Below are 18,642 nucleotides of genomic sequence, written 5' to 3'. Positions count from 1 at the left end.
AGGCCTAATTTTAAAGCTTGTTAATGATTTCAACGTGTTTTAAACTAGAAACAAGCCAAAACTATTTTGAGCTGTTTTGTGTGCATTCTCGCGGTTTTTGACGAGGATTTGGGCTGTAAAATCTTGCTGGCATCTGGCAACCCTCCAAATCGGATAACGAAGTCATCGTAGTTGGGCCATATTACTTCTATGTTGAATTGGTGAGCACTGTGTGACCGTGGTTGATTCGGCAGTGCTGTTTGTAATTTATTTCAGGATGAGTTCGCATTCGCAAAAGGGCTGCAAGACGTGCCTTACTGATAGCTTAGGAATGAAGAGCGCGGCTACAAACCGCACTTTCTCGACGGTCCCTCACTTCAACGAGAGGAGCCCAATATTAGACTTGTTTAAAACCTTCTGAGACCCGAGAGTTGGCCTGGTATGCATTTTATAATTGTTCTTGCTATTTGGGATAAGTAGGACCTAATAAGTATAATAACTAAAATTTGTTTTTGTACAGGAAGTAGTTTTTGCAGAAAATGATGTCCTCATGTGAGGACAGTGGGTCTATGATTTACCATATAATGTCCTCATGTGAGGACATAGTACTAGCAATCAAAAAACAAACTTAAATGGTTGTAATTCAAGAATGCTTTGGAATATAGACATATGGTTGGTCTTGTTTTTAAGAAGACATTTGCCAGATTATTGTAGAAGTGAAATAAATTACGAAAGTGAAACAGAAAAAAAGTTATATTTTTTATATTTTATATTTATATAAAATATTTATATTATAAAATATAGTTTACTCTTAAACTGCTAGAAAATTAAAGCCAGAAATCTGAAAGTTGTGTTCTAAATTTTAGGTTGATATCTCAAAAAATGAGCTTTCAGTAAAATTTTATTTGGGCGCAGTACCAAACTTTTTCACTAGATGGACAGCCAGCTTCCTTACTGACCATATAAGGGCGTCTCCATTTTCATATATTTTGAGTGATCTGAACCATGTCTTTTCATAATTTCATACAATTTATTAAGTATACATCCTATTCAGAAATAGTATTGGTGTTTTGGCAGTATTTTATTTGATTTCAACCTCTAATAAACATAAAAAGAGCACATATGTGCGTTCACAAATCACAAATCGAGAATCCATAAAATTTTTCTTTATATTCTAAACATTTTCAGACCTTTTTTTCTCATAACATTTAATTAGTGTTATCTTTTGAACTCTTGGCATGAAAACAAATTGAGGTTTCTACCAATCTTCCATGATTTTTCATGTTTATTTCTATTTCAAAATAAAGGCCTAAACATGCCTAATGAATATGAAATATTCTTGTTGCAAATCGATAAATTCTGTAATTTATTAAAAAAAAAAAAAATGAAATATGAAAACCAAATATGAAAACTGGAGATTGCAAGCTTTCAAATGATATATAGTTTGTCAATATTACTTTAGGTTTTAACTAAGATATTATTGTTCTAAATATATATGGGCAAACGTCCCAGGTGGGACAGTGACAATTAAGGGGATAACGTAATATAGTCCCAATGTCCTCAAACGAGTGCTTCACATTTACTGATGTCCTAGAGTGCTACTATTACTAAAATATGTCAAATTTTAATCCCCATATGATGATAGAAACAGTATTGTACATAAATACATTTGTTTCATTCATTTAATTTGAATAGATTTTTTACCTGGCTCATTTTTCTTTCGGGAACTGGTGTAGAAGTGTTAGGGTTAGGGTTAGGGTCATTTTCTTCTCACTGACATTGGTGTAATGTTGTGATATCACCACAGGATGGTGTGGGCAGTGTCCCTAAATGTGGCCAACATGTCTAAGATTTACAAATTTGACTATCATTGTGTCAAGAGGCAAACATGTAATGTCCTCATATGAGGACGCAGTATGGCAAGCCATTTTAACATTTAAAAGCTAGACTGGATATGTGTTGCAGATATCTTTAATTCAGTTTTGCCTAGTCAAAAAGAACATTTCAGATATCCGCAACTACATTCTTCCTATCCATAATTGTCATTTCAGATATCCACAAAGACATTCTTCCTAGGACAAATGACATCACTTTTGCCATTCATTTGAATGGGGTTTATCATTACAGATAGGCTATCTACAATTCAGTTGCAGATATCCATGTAAATTACGGATATCTGCAACTGAATTGTAGATATCTGCAATTCTAGTTTGATATATCTTCAATTTGATTCTGACTAGTCATAACTCCAGTTCAAGATATCTTTAATTCACCTCAATTCAAGATATCTACATGTTCCTTTTCAGATATCTTAAATTAAGTTTTGACTAGGCGAAATTACGTTGTAGATATCTGTAACTGGAGTTATGTCTAGTCAAAATGGCGTTGTAGATATCTCAAACTGGAGTTAGGGATAGTCATAATTTAATTGTAGATATCTATTATCAAGTTAAAGATATCTTGAAATTAATTTTGATTAGAGATATCTGAAATTTGAGATATCTGTAACTTTTATTCTGCCTAGTCAAAATTACAGATATCTTGAATTAGAGTTTTGACTAGGCCAAATGACGTTGCAGATATCTGTATGCATGCATCACACTTTAGGCGGGAGCAGAGCGTGTTGTTCAAGTCATCAAATCACATAGCACCTGTGGTTAACTTGTAATTAGCACTTATTAGCACCATGTTGGAGCAACCAGAGTTTTTAATCGTCTTTTTACATGCTGTTAGATACTGTTTCAAACTGAAAAAATAAAATAAAAAATAAGAACTGTTTCTCATCTAAGGAAGTTATAATGTTATTGTATTTTCAAGAATAGCATGCATGTAAGCATCTTTATTAAAGTGAATTAGTGTGAATCTTTTTCACGCATAAATCTTACGGCAACAACAACCTTTTAAGCATGAACATAAACATAGCATTGTAAAAATTATTATTATTACTTTTTGTATATAAAAAACATTTTCTGGTGTTTTTTTTCAATTACAGCCAACGCCATGACTGCTTATTTCTTCTTCCATTCATAGAAATAAAGAAATTAACCCACTTTTTCTTTGATTATGGCAGGGAGGGGAAATGGATATGTAAAATAGAGCAACGTCATGCACAATAATTTGCACTAGTCATAATGACGTTTGAGATATCTTTAACTTTCATTCTGCCTAGTCAAAACTGAATTACAGATATCTGCAATTGTCATTTAAGATGTGTGACGAGTTGAATGTCATTTTCAATGATGTCATTGCAGATATCTGTAATTCAGTTTTGCCTAGTCAAAACTGAATTACAGATATCTCTATCTGACGTTTCGACTAGTCACAATTACGTTACAGATATCTTGAATGACAATTCCAACTATCCAAAATGTAATTACGACTAGTCAGAAAGACATTGTTGATATCTACAATGTTAATTCCGGATAGTCAAAATTTGCTTTTAAATGTTAAAATGGCTTGCCATATGGCACCGCTGATCAAAAGCATGATGGGAAACGACTTGCTGACGACACAGCTTATTAATGCTCATTGGCTTTAAACAACCGTGATGTATTGTCTATATATATATTTTAAAACTCTGATATCGTGTTTTATGTGTATACGTTATGTGTGAATATTCCCAAACTATCTGACAGTGTGATCTCTATGGGTTATGCAAATTATTTTATTTTTTTTTTGCACATTTTTTATTTAAAAAGGAAACACATATTACTAAAGAAAAATTATTGATAAACATGTATTTGGAATTGAATACTTGGAATATGGAAATACTTTGGGTGCCTTGTTCATTATATTTATTTTCATATAAAAGCAACAGAACTTAAATTACATTCAGTTTTTTTAGCAACAGTGTGCACGAGCGTGAATCCCACGATATCCATCTTTGATCTCGCAGGTGTCAGATCCACTGCGAGAAAAGACAACTGTCAGCTTGCTTGTACTTTTTTTCACTCCTCCTCTCACTGCAGCCGCCTACTCTCGCATCCATTTCAGACGAGGCAAGGCGCATCTGAAACAAGCCTTCTGGAGCACGCCTTTCAACTCACATTGCGACGGCTTTTGCACATTGTAAGCTTGTGGAATATTATCAGACGTCCACGTTTTACACCAGTAGCCTACTATTCTGGAGAGATGATCTTTTGCCGTCTGTCTTTGAGGAGGAATATCGAAAACAAAACAAGGAAGTTCAGAAGAGGCGTGTCCACAAACTACTTTCGATAGTGTAGAAATTAATGTTACAAATAAATAGTCGTAAAACGCATTTATATCTTCACCGGGAACACTATGTCGACTTCACTGAAGGTAAGAACAAGACTGGACCGTTATTGATCTATTTTCTGAAATTAGCCTCGCAGCAGTGGGGATTTCTTGACTGCAAGACTGCAAGGTAAGCTCGGCTTCCCCTATAATGTCAAAAAAATAATGGTCAAATATGTACTATTGTGTTAACATTTTATTGACTAAAAAATGCGTTAGAAAACGTTTATCTCAAAACGAGTTCGTTCAGAATTAAAAAATTCACAGACAACATATGTTCACATTCATGGCACAATTCAAACGGGACCAGGGGCCCGTTCTTCGTACGTCGCTAACTCACTTAGCTGGATTTGATTGTTGGCGATTTGGCATGATCTTGGATTGTTTGGTTCTTCGACGCTCATCCTGGACTTGCTGTCATAGCAACAGGTGCGCAATCTTAAACCTGCTCGGGAGCAGGCTTATTTCATGTTAACAGGATTAGACTGTGCATGGCTTCATAAACGGAGCTGATACGGGAAGTCAGTGCAGCGCGATAGTGCACTTTCTGAGATAGGCTATAGCCTATATTTTTTCTAGTGACTCGTGAGATTGTCGTTTACATTATTCATTTGTTGGAAACGCACATTTATTTTCGACTTGTTGGAGTCGGGCTTTAACTACAGCACAAACTGTTTGCATTGCCCTAAGATTATTTGCGAGTGGCTCTTTCCTTTACACTATTGAAGATGCGGAGAAATTTATGGAAAGTGCTGTCTGTTGTGTCATTCGGAGTTTACCTGGGGCTTTTCGGTGTAATAATTTTTTTTTTTTTTTTTTTTTTGTGGCATTTCCAAGCCACTTAAGACCCAAAGTTGTAAAGCAGTTTTTTTAAAGCAGTTTTTTTTTTTTTTTTTTTTTTTGGCTATCATAAATTTTTATGAATATCATGCAATCATGACCATGCCGATTACAGTAGGCCTATATGTCACTCAGGCTTCACTAACGTGATTGGTACCAGACTATAGACTGCCATCAAGGCCTCAATGAAGGGGATTATGTGAACAGAAAGGAGGTTCACAATGTAAATGTGCAGCCCAGTTACAATTTTGATTCTTAATATTCAAAATTAGTAATATCAGCCTATATCAAATTTTTAAAAAGGCAGTTAACTAAAATCTTCCATATCACAAATGTGAAAGCAAAATGGCAAGGATCTGTGCATGACTTAAACATTTGCAGAGATTCACATTTATGCACATTAAAGTGGTAAGGAAAGTTCCACAATTAAATATCAAGCTCACTGTATTACATAGGCTACACTTGTACTGATCCTAACAGAACTGCATTTTTTCATAGGTGATTATGACATGTTCCTGCAGACAGGTGTTTTATGACCCCATTCCCTGACCCAAACCAGTTACAATGCAGCACCAGGACAAGGGCACACAAGGAAATGAACTTTGGCTAACTAAAGGGAAGATTTCAGTGTCTGAAAAGTCTGAGGGTTGCACACCTGACAGGGCCTGTGACATTGTTGCATGTGCCATATTACACAACACTGCCAAAAAAAACAACAACAACAAAAAACACTTTTCATTAAATGTTTAATAAAAGACAAATATGCTTAGTTCCTTGAGTTTTATTTCAATTGTTCTTTGTAAAGAAAAGCCAGTGGTCAAGTGCCTGCAACAAGAGATATTAGACACATGCCTCATGCAACAAATAAAAAGGAAAAGTTGGCTATCCACTGCCCACCTGTAGGCCTATGTCTCCTCTGTCTGTGCAGAGTCTTCTGTAGGCCTTTCTGGAGATGTGGAATCCTGCAACTTATATTGCAGCCATAAAGCATACAAGTATAAATTAAGTAAAAGTTATTTATGCACTTGCAGGTAGGCTAGTTCCTCCATGACAGTTATCTGAGAGGGTTTATTCACTGTCCAGTGCAACTGAAACAAATGGACATTACAAAGTCTTATACTTTCTGTCCTTTGGAAAGTTAGAAAATGTCCACTTACTGCACATATTTCAGCCACAAAAGAGGAAAACACAATGTCATTACAATGAACTACACTGGGGGAAAATGTGATCAATAACTCATGGCAAAATATTTTTACATTAACATAAGTTTATCAGTTTTCACTTTCACAAGTCAAAGCAATTCATCATTACTCAAGATTTAACAGTTGAAATGACTATACGGCCTTAATTTAATGCAGCAAAAAATATTTTACAGTACTAAGATCTTTTCTATTTTTTTCTCAGCCTTTTTCTTGGTTGCTTTTATAAACAGACAACCATTTATTTAACAGTACCTTTTATAAAAGAGATTATAATATAACTAAAAATTACCATTATGTAGAATATTGTTGTACTTCACTTTTATTTGTTCCCATGTTCTAGTATGGTGACTGACATTACAATGCACAAAGTAATATGCAAAATTAAAATACAAAAATATAGGCTAATAAGTGATAAAAACATCTAGCATGGCCACTTCTAACGGATTTAAATTGTCTGCTACTTTTTGCCAGCCCTCTCTCCTGGCATTTGCAGACTTTGAGGTGGCGTTTTGATTAAACATTAAAATTCAGAATAAACTTCGACTATTAGTTTTTGCTCTGCTGAGGAGAAAAACTGAGCGCGCTCTTTGGCCACGCTGAGCAGCCAATAGCAGCGTTGCTGATCAATGTTTCTACGATCGATAGGCTACATATCCCCTTTTAACCAGCGCATGAACGCGCAATTATCTCAGATAACTCAATCCAGCGATACTAATCATATCCGGAAAGTGTGTTCAAAGAACCGAGTTAGCCAGATCATGATTCGCACGATGATATCATCCTGGATGTGTCATTTGATCTCGGATGTAATAAGCAACGTACGAAGAACGGACCCCTGAAAATAATTATTTTCTCCCATACATACAACCGGCGTAGCGTCATAGAACGTCTCTGAAAAGGTTCACGCCCACTTTTAGGGGAAAACAATCCGCCGAACGCCATACACAGTAACGGATTGAGGACGTGTACTCACCCTTACAAACATGTAATTTGTATTTAAAATTTTTTTTCACACAGTAGGCTACCCCTATTATGTATTTGTATTCAATTACATTTTTCCACACAGTATTTTGTATTTTTATTTTATTTTAAATACAGTTCCATGTATTTATGCCCATCTCTGCCTGCCATCATCATCAATATCTTGCTGTTATGGAAATATCATGAATTACGGATGATGCTATCGAAAGCTAAATCAGGCTAGTTATATGGCTGGACAGAAAAGTGCACTCAGTAGCTTCTCTAAATATAAAGACATAATATTGTACATTTAAAGATGTTTACTTCTTAAAACCGAAGTAAAATCCTTCACAGGCTAGCTGGTGACTCGATGAGGTAACGAGTAAATGTCCGGTTAAAACACTTCTGGCCACTGGGTGGGGTCGTTAGACCAGTTTGACGCTGGTAGGGACATGTTTTTAAGTTGCCCAAATTAAGTTAATAAATGTATTGTTCACGCTCTATGGAAGGCAGGGTGGACATATAATTACTCAACATATTTTATCTAAGTGATTTCTGCAGTTATACACGTCTGCCGGCTGTGTACGGACGTTGTTTTGTGCCGCTATTTTGTATTGAAGTCTATGGGAAGTCTGGTTTGTTTTCCCCTAAAAAGGGGCGGTAACGAAATTTACAGTTAAGTTCCCGGATGTGCCGGTTGTATGTATTCACTTGCATTGACGGTTTTTCAACTTTGAGGTCCAGCGGGGTTTCACGGAAGGGGCGGGACTTACCAGCTCTATAGAGCATCACAGTCCCGCCCACAGCCGGTGCCGGTGTGGTCATAGACATGTATAGAAAGGCTAGATGGCTCAGGGCAGAGTCAGCTGTGTCGTCACTTGGCGGCCATCTTAGGTCAGGAGACTGCGCTGCTGCTCCCTGCTGCTGTGGACGGAAGGTGAGTGACATACGCCAACTAAAATGCTCGTAACTTGCTGAAATCTGGACGGATTTACAAACGGTTTGGTTTCTTACAAACGTTATTAACGTGGCTATAATTATGAATGCTTAAACATTTTGAACATAATTATTCATATGTATGCAGTATAATAGCTACATCTCTGACGTTTATAACAAACCAAACCGTTTGAAAATCGGTTGAAAATTGAGCAAGTTATGGTTATTTAAAAGTACATGCACCATGTTATGAGTGAGCGAGCATCCTGTCGTAAGATGGCCGCCGTGTGCGGATGTCGAGCTCCATTGGCCAGCAGCGCGGACGAGACATCTAGCCTTTATATGATATCTATGGGTGTGGTATAGTATTCGGCAGAGCCAGAGCCATGGAGAGAAAGAGTTGCGACACTCCCATAGACCTCCGTTGTAAATAATGGCGGCGCTTTTAACCGCCTACTTCCGGGATTTGAAGAGCGGAATAGTTCTAAACACTGTCATTTTGGCGTTGGACCCCATTCACTTACATTGCTGCGCGTCGAGTTGTTCCAGAGTTAAGTTGTTGAAATATCGACCTCTTTTGAATGGTCAACTGTCTATTTTGTATCAAAGGCCCTTTGCGATGCTTATACTGGTCTTCATTTGTACATGCACAGCGTAATTATTTATATTTTATGTTAGTTGTTTCAACCAATTTTCAAGCACTGCCTGCTAACTTAGCTAGTTAGCTAGCGCGACTTCGTCATTTAAGAGTTCGGTAATGAATCGCTGCCACCTTTATAGCAACTTTTATTTAATTTAATTAAATTTTTTGGGATATACTAACTTTTCATTATGTTTTATTGTCTTGAGTGAAGCGGCTTGTGAGAACAATGCTGGACCTCTAGGATTGTTATTTTATTTATATATAAAATATATATTAAATATAAATATATACGTTTACCTATATACGTTTAGGGCACAAGTTATGTCCCTCTCGGCTCTGCCAGCATCCGACAGTGGGGACAGTGAAAACCTCCTATGCCCTGTCCGGGCATTGAGAGTTTACATCACGCGCTCCGCCGCTTTCAGGCGTTCAGAGCAGCTCTGTGTTTCCTTCGGCGGACGCACCAAGGGTCTTGCCGCCTCGAAGCAGAGCTTGTCCAGGTGGATAGTGGACGCGATAGCAGCAGCTTATGCCTCCAGACACCTGCAGTGCCCTCTGGGCATCAGAGCCCACTCCACTAGAGGCATGGCCTCGTCGTGGGCCTGGTCCAGCGGAATTTCTAATTTTGGTGGAGGAGGTAAAGGCACTCAGGATCCAGAATGCGGAGAAGGACCGGCGTCTGGTGCACCTGGAGAGTCGAGTGGCGGAGCTGGAGCAGTACACCCGGATAAATTATGTGATTGTGACTGGGCTCCGGATCAAACCCTGGTCATACGCTCGGGCGGTGAACGATGACAACGGGGGTGAGCCCGGTGAACAGGAGGTAAACTCCGTAGAGCAACAGGTGGCTGCCTTCCTACAATCCAAAGGGATTGTAATGGACTGCAACAACATAGAGGCCTGCCACCCTCTGCCCCGGAGAGATGGCAACGACAAACGAGCTGTCATTATGAGATTTATCAGCCGAAAACACAAAATAGCTCTGTTAAAACAAGGAAGGAAACTGAAGGGATCAAACGTATTCATCAATGAGCATCTAACAAAACACAACGGCGATATCGCCAGAAAAAACAGGGAAAAATTCAACATACATGGACATCAAATTGTAAAGTATTTATTAAATTAAATGGGACACCTGAACAAGCCAAAGCCCTTGTCATCAGGAACATTGAAGAACTGGAAAAATACGAATGATCAATACAATCCGGACAGTAAGGTATGATGGCTCATACACAACACACCACAATGACACGGTCTGATAGAAGTCATTCATCTACACCAGGAGGCATTGGAGATATAACACAGAGGATTGCTGATCATGAAAAACTTGAATTGAGAACATTTCAATACACTGATCATAATCTACTCGATATGGAGCATGACATAGACCCGGACAATAATTTTTTTTCTAACATTAACAACAATTGCTGCTACTACACAGATGAACAGTACAATCTGACCATTAAAAAGGATAGCAAATTATCAATAATTCATTTTAATTGCAGGAGTATGTATGCAAATTTCAATAACATAAGGGAATATCTAAGTCAGTTTATAAAACCATTTAAAATTATTGCTATATCAGAAACATGGATCAATAAAGATAAAGGAACGGATTTTGAACTTGATGGATATTAATTTAACTGTATAAATAGAAAGAACAAGAGTGGAGGAGGAGTGGCTGTGTATGTAGGTAAAATGTTAAACTATAAAGTATTAGAAAAAATGACAACTGTGATTGATAATTTATTAGAATGTATAACAATTGAAATATATGAAGAAAAAAGTAAAAATGTAATAATCAGCTGTATATACAGAGCACCAGGCTCTAGTATTGAAGCATTCAATAACTGGATAGAGGGAATGTTTTCAAAAACGAATCAAAAAGTTGTATTTATCTGTGGTGATTTAAATATTGACCTGCTTAATCCAAATAGGCACAAAGTGATTGATGAATTTATTAATACAATGTACAGCATGAGTTTATACCCCAAAATTACCAGACCGAGTAGAATCACATCCCATTGTGCTACTTTAATCGATAACATAATTCACTAATGACATTGACAATAATACAGTGAGTGGATTATTAATTAACGACATCAGTGACCACCTACCGGTTTTTACTGTTTATAATAGCAATAACCAGAGAAAACAGCCAGAAGACAAACTAAAATACAGACGAGTAAGGACAGCGGAAACTATAACTGCATTTAAGAACAATCTACTGGCACTAAATTGGGAAAAGGTATATAATGAAAGCAATGTTGATAGTGCATATGAAACTTTTCTAAGTATATTCACATCATTATATGATAAAAATTGTCCAATAAAACAGTATTACAGAAAACAAAAATACAAAGATCAACCATGGCTCACGAAGGGATTACAAAATGCCTGTAAAAAGAAAAATACACTATATAGAGAATTCATAAAACGAAGGACTAAAGAGGCAGAAAATAAATACAAAAAATATAAGAATAAGTTAACCAATATTATAAGGGTATGTAGGAAAGATTACTATAGTAAAATATTAGATAATAACAAAAACAATATTAAAGGAACATGGAACATATTGAACAGCATTATTAAAAATGGTTTGAAACAAAAGAGCTACCCTCAATATTTTATTGATAACAATATGAAAAAAGATAATATGGATGATGTGGTAAATAGTTTTAATAATTTTTTTGTGAATGTTGGACCAAACCTAGCAAAAAAAATTCCTGATTCACTGTCATCTGGGGATTGGGAGGATAATCTCATAGTGAGAAATCCGTGTTCAATGTTTCTTACAGCAGTTGAAGAAAAAGAAATAATACATATCGTAAATAACTGTAAAGGAAAAAAATCTACCGATTTAAATGAAATTGATATGAAAGTTTTAAAAAAAGTAATTGATGGGATTTCAAAACCACTTACATACATCTGTAATTTATCATTTCAAACTGGTAAATTTCCTAAAAAAATGAAAATAGCAAAAGTTGTGCCATTGTATAAAACTGGGGATAGACACCACTTCACAAATTACAGGCCTGTTTCTTTACTTTCACAATTTTCAAAAATATTAGAAAAACTATTCAATAACCGATTAGAAAATTTCATAAACAAATACAAATTACTTTCTGACAGTCAATATGGATTTAGAACAAACAATACAACATCACTGGCACTAACTGAATCAGTTCAGTTGATCACAGAAGCAATAGACCAAAGACTGCATTCAATTGGAATATTCATTGATCTTAAAAAAGCTTTTGACACAATCAATCACGAAATATTAATCAATAAACTGGAACGGTATGGGATCAGGGGATTAGTATTGCACTGGGTGAGAAGTTATTTAAGCAACAGAAAACAATTTGTGAAGTTGGGTGAATATTCATCATCATGTTTGGACATTGTTTGTGGCGTCCCCCAGGGGTCAGTATTAGGTCCAAAACTGTTCTTATTATATATCAATGATATATGTAACATTTCAAAAACATTAAAAATAGTATTATTTGCAGATGACACTAGTATTTTCTGTTCTGGGGGAGATTTGCATGAACTACTGGTGAGGATTACTACTGAAATGTGTAAAATGAAAATGTGGTTTGATAGAAACAAATTATCAATAAACTTAAGTAAAACCAAATTCATATTATTCAGTAATTGTAATAAGAATACACAGGTACAGTTACAAATAGATGGGGTGAGCATTGAAAGAGTAAATGAAAATAAGTTTCTTGGGGTAATAATTGATGATAAAATAAACTGGAAGTCACATATAAAACATGTTCACAGTAAATTGTCAAGGAGTATTTCTGTTCTTAGTAAAGCAAGACACATTCTGGACCACAAATCACTCCACATTCTCTACTGTTCATTGATTTTACCATATTTTCATTATTGTGCAGAGGTTTGGGGCAATACTTATAAATGTTCAATACAATCACTATTCATATTGCAGAAAAGAGCCATAAGAATAATACATAATACTGGTTACAGAGAGCACACAAATTTACTTTTCTTAAAATCAAAAACATTAAAATTAATTGACCTGGTTCATTTTCAAACAGCACAAATCATGTACAAAGCAATACATAATAAACTTCCTGGAAATATTCAAAAATTGTTTTTTAACAGAGAGGGGGGTTATAACCTGAGAAGGGAGTGTAATTTAAAACATCAGCGGGCACGTACAACAATAAAAGGTTTTTGTGTTTCTGTTTGTGGAGTGAGGTTGTGGAACAGTTTGGGTGTGGAGCTTAAGCGATGTCCAAGCATGACCCAGTTTAAGAAGCAGTACAAACACATGGTTTTCACAAAGTACAGGGAGGAGAAAGGGATTTAGCTATCGGGTGTTTTTTTGTAAATAGTTTATGTATTTGTTTTCTTAATTTATTTATTTTCTATTTTTTTGTAGATAGGTATTATGTAAATATGTTTATTAGGGAAAACTGATTGTTTATTGAATAGTGGATAAGGGGTAGGTTTTAATAAGCTTATGCTTCATCCTACTCCTTTTCGGACATGTTGGTCTCATTATTATTATTATTAATTGTTGGATTGTTTGTCTTTTTTTATTTTTCAGTTTACTTTCTTTGTTACTTGTTTTATGTTTATGTCCGAAATAAAGCATTCATTCATTCAAGGCATTGTAGGCCATTTCTGCATTTTCTGTCTGATAGATAGCCTGCCAGTCTTGCACTTGTTCTTCCTTAAATGCATTAATGGCCTCATCTGATCGAAATCTTTTATAACAAGGTTTCATTTTTGGATTCACGTCATATACAGCAAAGATAGGCAAGTGATCAGTAATATCATTAAACAACAGTCCCCCTACAATTCTATTATTTACATCATTTGTGAATATATTGTCTATGAGGGTGGCTGACTGTATAGTAATTCTTGAAGGCTAGTTATAATTGGAAAAAAATTCATGCTATACATAGAATTGATAAATTCTTACGTCCCTTTGTGTTCATTTGGGTTTAATAAATTAATGTTAATGTCTCCACAAATAAATGCTGTCTTATGGCTTTTTTTCGAAAATGCTTCCTCACCCCAATCTCTAAAACAATCTACATTTGAGTCTAGTGCTCTGTATATACAACTTATAGAAATAGTCTTGTTTTTTGCATTATCCAAACTTATTTCAATTGTTATACATTCCATTACATTATCAACAGCAGTAGTCAACAATTCCATCCTTTCATACTTCCCATCTATATGTACATACAACGACCACACCTCCCCCTCCTTTGTTTTGTCAATTCATATAGTTCAACTCATATCCTGGCAATTCAATGTCTACTCCTTTAAATACAACAAAAAAATTATAATCATAGTATTAAATAAAAAAGATTGAAAGGTTAAAGGGGATTGGTTGTGTTTTTGTTTTGTTAATCATATTCTTCTTTAATGCAAACACTATTTATTGCATCTTGGTTTGGAGGAGGAAAAGAAAATAGAAACACAACGGCTTGGCACTTGGTTGAAATATATAGGATGATGTACCAGGATGGGTCCACTGAAGAGGATGATGTGCAACTATGTCAGCTGCTATCATTACGCTAGTAATTCATTAAGTTAATTATAAAGTGTTGCTATGTTATGAGAAGGTATTCCTTTGCAGAGATCCCAACCCTAACTAAGCATTTAACAAACAGAAAAAAGTGACATCTCATTACCAGATGTTCTCCAGTCCTAAAAGTAAAACAAAAACACAAACCATCTATGTTTAAAAGATCTTTTAGAAAGTCATGGTCTCTTTTGAGCCTTTGTCAGTGATGCTTGATTTCTTTCAAGACAACATACTCTGAAATACTTCCCATGATCCCATACATAAAAAAAAAAATACATGCTGTGTTGGTGATATCATATTATATATATATTAAAATATTCTTACATAGGCTATATAAAATAAAATGACACAACCCTGTCTCTTTTTGTTAAATTTCAGTTTTATTGATCAATAATAGCAATTATGAAAGTATAAGTAGCCATGAAAGTCAAGAAATAAAGTAATTAAACGATTCAGTCAAACATAAGTCAGCAGGCACAACGTTAAAGATAAATAGCCTAAACAATTCAACGTTATATAAAGTTATAAAACTAAAATTTGCCCCCAGCCAAAACGAAAATGATAGATTAATGATAGATCCGTTAGACATAGCCTACACAAGACGAATTATACCACTCCACTAGACTCAGCGAGTAACGTCTGCTGCACTTGCCGAGATAAGAGGCTTTTTCAGGCGGGATACGTGAGCGCTGAGCGCCCGGTGATCCCTTGGATCTCCCGTCTCCGAAAACGTCAGATCAAAATTTGAAATAGGCGCTGTCTGTATAAACAAACAACATATTTGAGATTAAAACAACTAGATTATCGACTGAAAAACTCTTAAAACTACATTTCGTGACATAATAACAGTAGTATTTTTAAATTTCGCGGTCTTTCTCCTGCTATTGACGCAACTTGAGATTTTAAATATTAGCTATAGAATATACACAATTTACATATACAATATAAAATTTTATTTAATTTTACCTTGCATATAGCAGCGGGATTTAGCATTCTACATAAAGCTACCACATAATAACACTAAAACAGCTCACGTTAGCTACAAGTTATCGCGAGAACAGATTTAGATCAGGCATACCACTGGCATACTAACTGGGTCCTCAGGGTTACCGAATACTATAGGGTTACCGAATACTATACCACACCGGAAGTAAAAATTCAATACAATTTCTCCATTGACAGTTGCGTGTGTTGTGTTTTTTTGCACGGTATGACTGATGTGACATTTGAACCGAGGAGTCTTCATATATGGTATGAGTCATATCAAGCATTTTATGATGCCACTGTCAAAACAATAGAGAGCTCTTCATGCATTTACTGAACATTTGTGTAATAATTCATGGCAAGTTATAAACTGAATATGATGCACTTTCTGGTTTGCTGACCTTCACTTTTTATTTTTCACTTGTTGTTATTAAGAAAATACATTAAATGTTATTAAAATTAAGGATGAACTATAACTTCATGAATAAAATGAGCATGGACCCATAGACAATGGACCACAAGTGGGAAATTGTTGAGGCATTTGTCAGCAACCTGCCCGTGGGCCGCTGAAACTGATGAGCAGAACGCCGCGGACTGCCAGATCTGCACCCGTGAGCCGCGGACCGCCAGCCATGCTTTCCAGTCTATTTACACGATTACTACTGAAAGAACTGCTATAAACGGCACAAGAAAAAGTGTGCGTGGCTGTCGTCAGATTTAAAAGTCGCTCAAAAGGCTCTTTCGCGGTTGTGGCTTAAGTCGACTTCAGTGAGGCGCGGTGGTTTATGGGATGAGTAGTTCCTTCGCTCGGAAATGAAAATATGTACACAGTCTTGTACCTTTGACTTTTTTTGGATTTTATCGTCGTTTTTTCACTCGAAATGATGTGTTGTATGCCTATGAGTTCAGCCGTAGCTGGTTATCCTCAGACATGCTCTAAAACTCTTTAGATACGGATTTTCCAAAACGTCAATGGGAGAAATGAATGGGAAATTTACTTCCGGCACCGAAGCGCTCTCGGGCTGTGGGCGGGACTGTGATGCTCTATTGGATAAATGCTGCGATTATGTCCCGCCCATGGACGCTCAGCGTCTCTGGGGGTGAATGAGGAGTGGGCTGGCCCGGACTCCGGGCTTCCGCGCGATGATTGGAGGGTCTGTCGAAAGGCTGCATCTCCTTTTGATTGACAGCGATTTCATACAATAAAAAGTCGCTACCGCTGAAGCTATTCGAGCTCAGTCCCATCGCGGATTTTTCAAGTGATAGTCAAAAGACAAACTACTGCTACAGTATATATCAAATCATTTATTTCAGTTAATCATATATATCATCAGTTATTTTCTTTATCTCTCTTGCCTCACAAGAAAAAATAATTATAAAAAAAGCTATTTCTGTTTGTGTTGTTGCATTTTATTATGTAAATAACTAGTATTCTTTCTTGGTATTTTCTTGTCGAAATTGCTAGACATCTTTCATAATACATTTCACACAATTATACATTTATACCTTTATTATATTATTACTTATCCTATTATATTTTTTATAATATTATTAGTAATAATTAAAACAATAATTATTAAAATAATTAAAAATAGCCTATATATTATTAGCAGTATTATTATTATTATTATTATTATTATACTTTATTATATTATTATTTATACCTTTATACCTTTATTATATTATTACATTTATACAATTATACCTAACTCTGCTGCCATTCAGAGGACACTGGTCAAGTCACTGGAAAAGACGCCTAGTTGGAACGATATGGTCACAGAGCATTTTCTTGAAAAGGAACGTTGGCCAGAATTTACGTATAAATAAATGGACAATTTTTATGATGTAGGCCGAAAATGAGCTTCCCTTCTTTGAAAGACCAGCAGCCGCCACTGCCTCGCAGTGACGAGATGAGTTTTGCTCACTTGCACGATCGATATTGTTATTGTTTTTCTAAACCGCGACTAGACGTGCAGCATAATGTTTTTTTTTTTTATTGTTACTTTTTTTTAGATTGAGTAGGGGAGAGCCGGGACAGTTTTTTGGCGCGGTAAGTGAATTCTTCCGTGCAATACGTTTTTTTTTTTTTTTTTTTGACTAACAATAAGTTGTATTATTGTTTCATGTGCCATTGTAATGATAATACGGAAGGTGTATTAGTACTGCAACACATCCTTAAAGGGGGGGGGGTGAATTACTGTCTCATGCATACTGAGTTTTTTTACACTGTTAAAGAGTTGGATTCCCATGCTAAACATGGACAAAGTTTCAAAAATTAAATTGTACGTTTGAAGGACATTCATCTAATCTTTCCTAACGATCCGCTAGCTGCCCGCCCCATAAGCATGCCGTCAAAAAAAACGCATCTCTTTAGGCAGCCTAGGCTCTGAGATCTGCACACAAAAACAATTGGTTTCACCAACCACTCAAAACCAAAACAAAGTGTTCCAACCAATCACCGACAGGGGGAGGGTGTTGTGAGGTTTTGAGCCAGCTTCATCTTCAGCTCCGACTTCGCGTGCAGCCGTGCACGAGCACAAAACCTTACAACACCCTCCCCCTGTCGGTGATTGTTTGTTAGGAAAGATTAGATGAATGTGATCTCTTTTGTAGGGGGTTTAGGGGGTAGTCTAAACATTTAAACTACATGAAATCATTTCTGAGAAGTTACAACATTTTTAGATTCAATAAATATAAATATTTCTTGTGGATACAATGCTTTTGAACACTTTTGCTGTGGCATGCTGTATTTTAATGTTTTAACTACAGAGATAATTGCTCATCATGATAATAGCAGATTGTCTGAGAAAATAGTTTTGTGGAAATAATGCACAACAAGGTCTATCTGTTTCCATAAATCAATTAAAATACTATTTGGCCAGTGGAAAAGATTGAGAAAAACTTTCTCTGAAATGTATTTTACACTATTTAATTTATTTATTCAAAAACAAGGCATGGATAGGCTACTAAATGATTTTTATTAATGAAATGTGACATCCGTATGTCATACTTTTCTAATGTCTGGTACCGTTAAACAAGTTATCACGTGGATGAATAATCATACGCAAATGATAAGCAGATGAGGATATGCATAGTAAAACTAGGCGTTGTATGCTCCATATATGGTTATTTCGGGGTGTACTTTAAGATATACTTTCGTTATTAATTTTTCTACATGCCACTTAATTTACTGCATACCAATAGTGTAATCTTTTAACCATGGGTCACAAAAGCTCTCTATCTCACACTATGTGCATTATGTTTCATTTCCT

General features: G+C 35.8%; 1 protein-coding gene across 3 annotated transcripts in view; it reads left to right on the top strand.

The window, feature by feature from the left end:
- The first annotated feature begins 3,952 nt into the window (after positions 1-3,952).
- The window catches only part of LOC308692102 (NACHT, LRR and PYD domains-containing protein 1 homolog), a 28,035-nt gene continuing 13,345 nt past the window's right edge, over positions 3,953-18,642 (top strand). The window contains exons 1-2 of one of the 3 annotated variants that reach the window (XM_081367844.1): positions 3,963-4,281; positions 17,384-17,420. The gene's annotated coding sequence lies outside the window, so the exon portion shown is untranslated. Of the gene's footprint in view, positions 4,282-9,994; positions 10,034-17,383; positions 17,421-18,642 lie in introns of those variants that run through there. The other 2 variants (XM_081367843.1, XM_081367845.1) reach the window with 2 other exon arrangements.

Source organism: Scardinius erythrophthalmus (genome assembly GCF_964197995.2).
Source record: "Scardinius erythrophthalmus genome assembly, chromosome: 6".
Classification (NCBI taxonomy): domain Eukaryota; kingdom Metazoa; phylum Chordata; class Actinopteri; order Cypriniformes; family Leuciscidae; genus Scardinius; species Scardinius erythrophthalmus.
The sequence above is the reverse complement of the archived record's forward strand: the minus strand, read 5'-3'. Positions and strand labels throughout refer to the sequence as shown.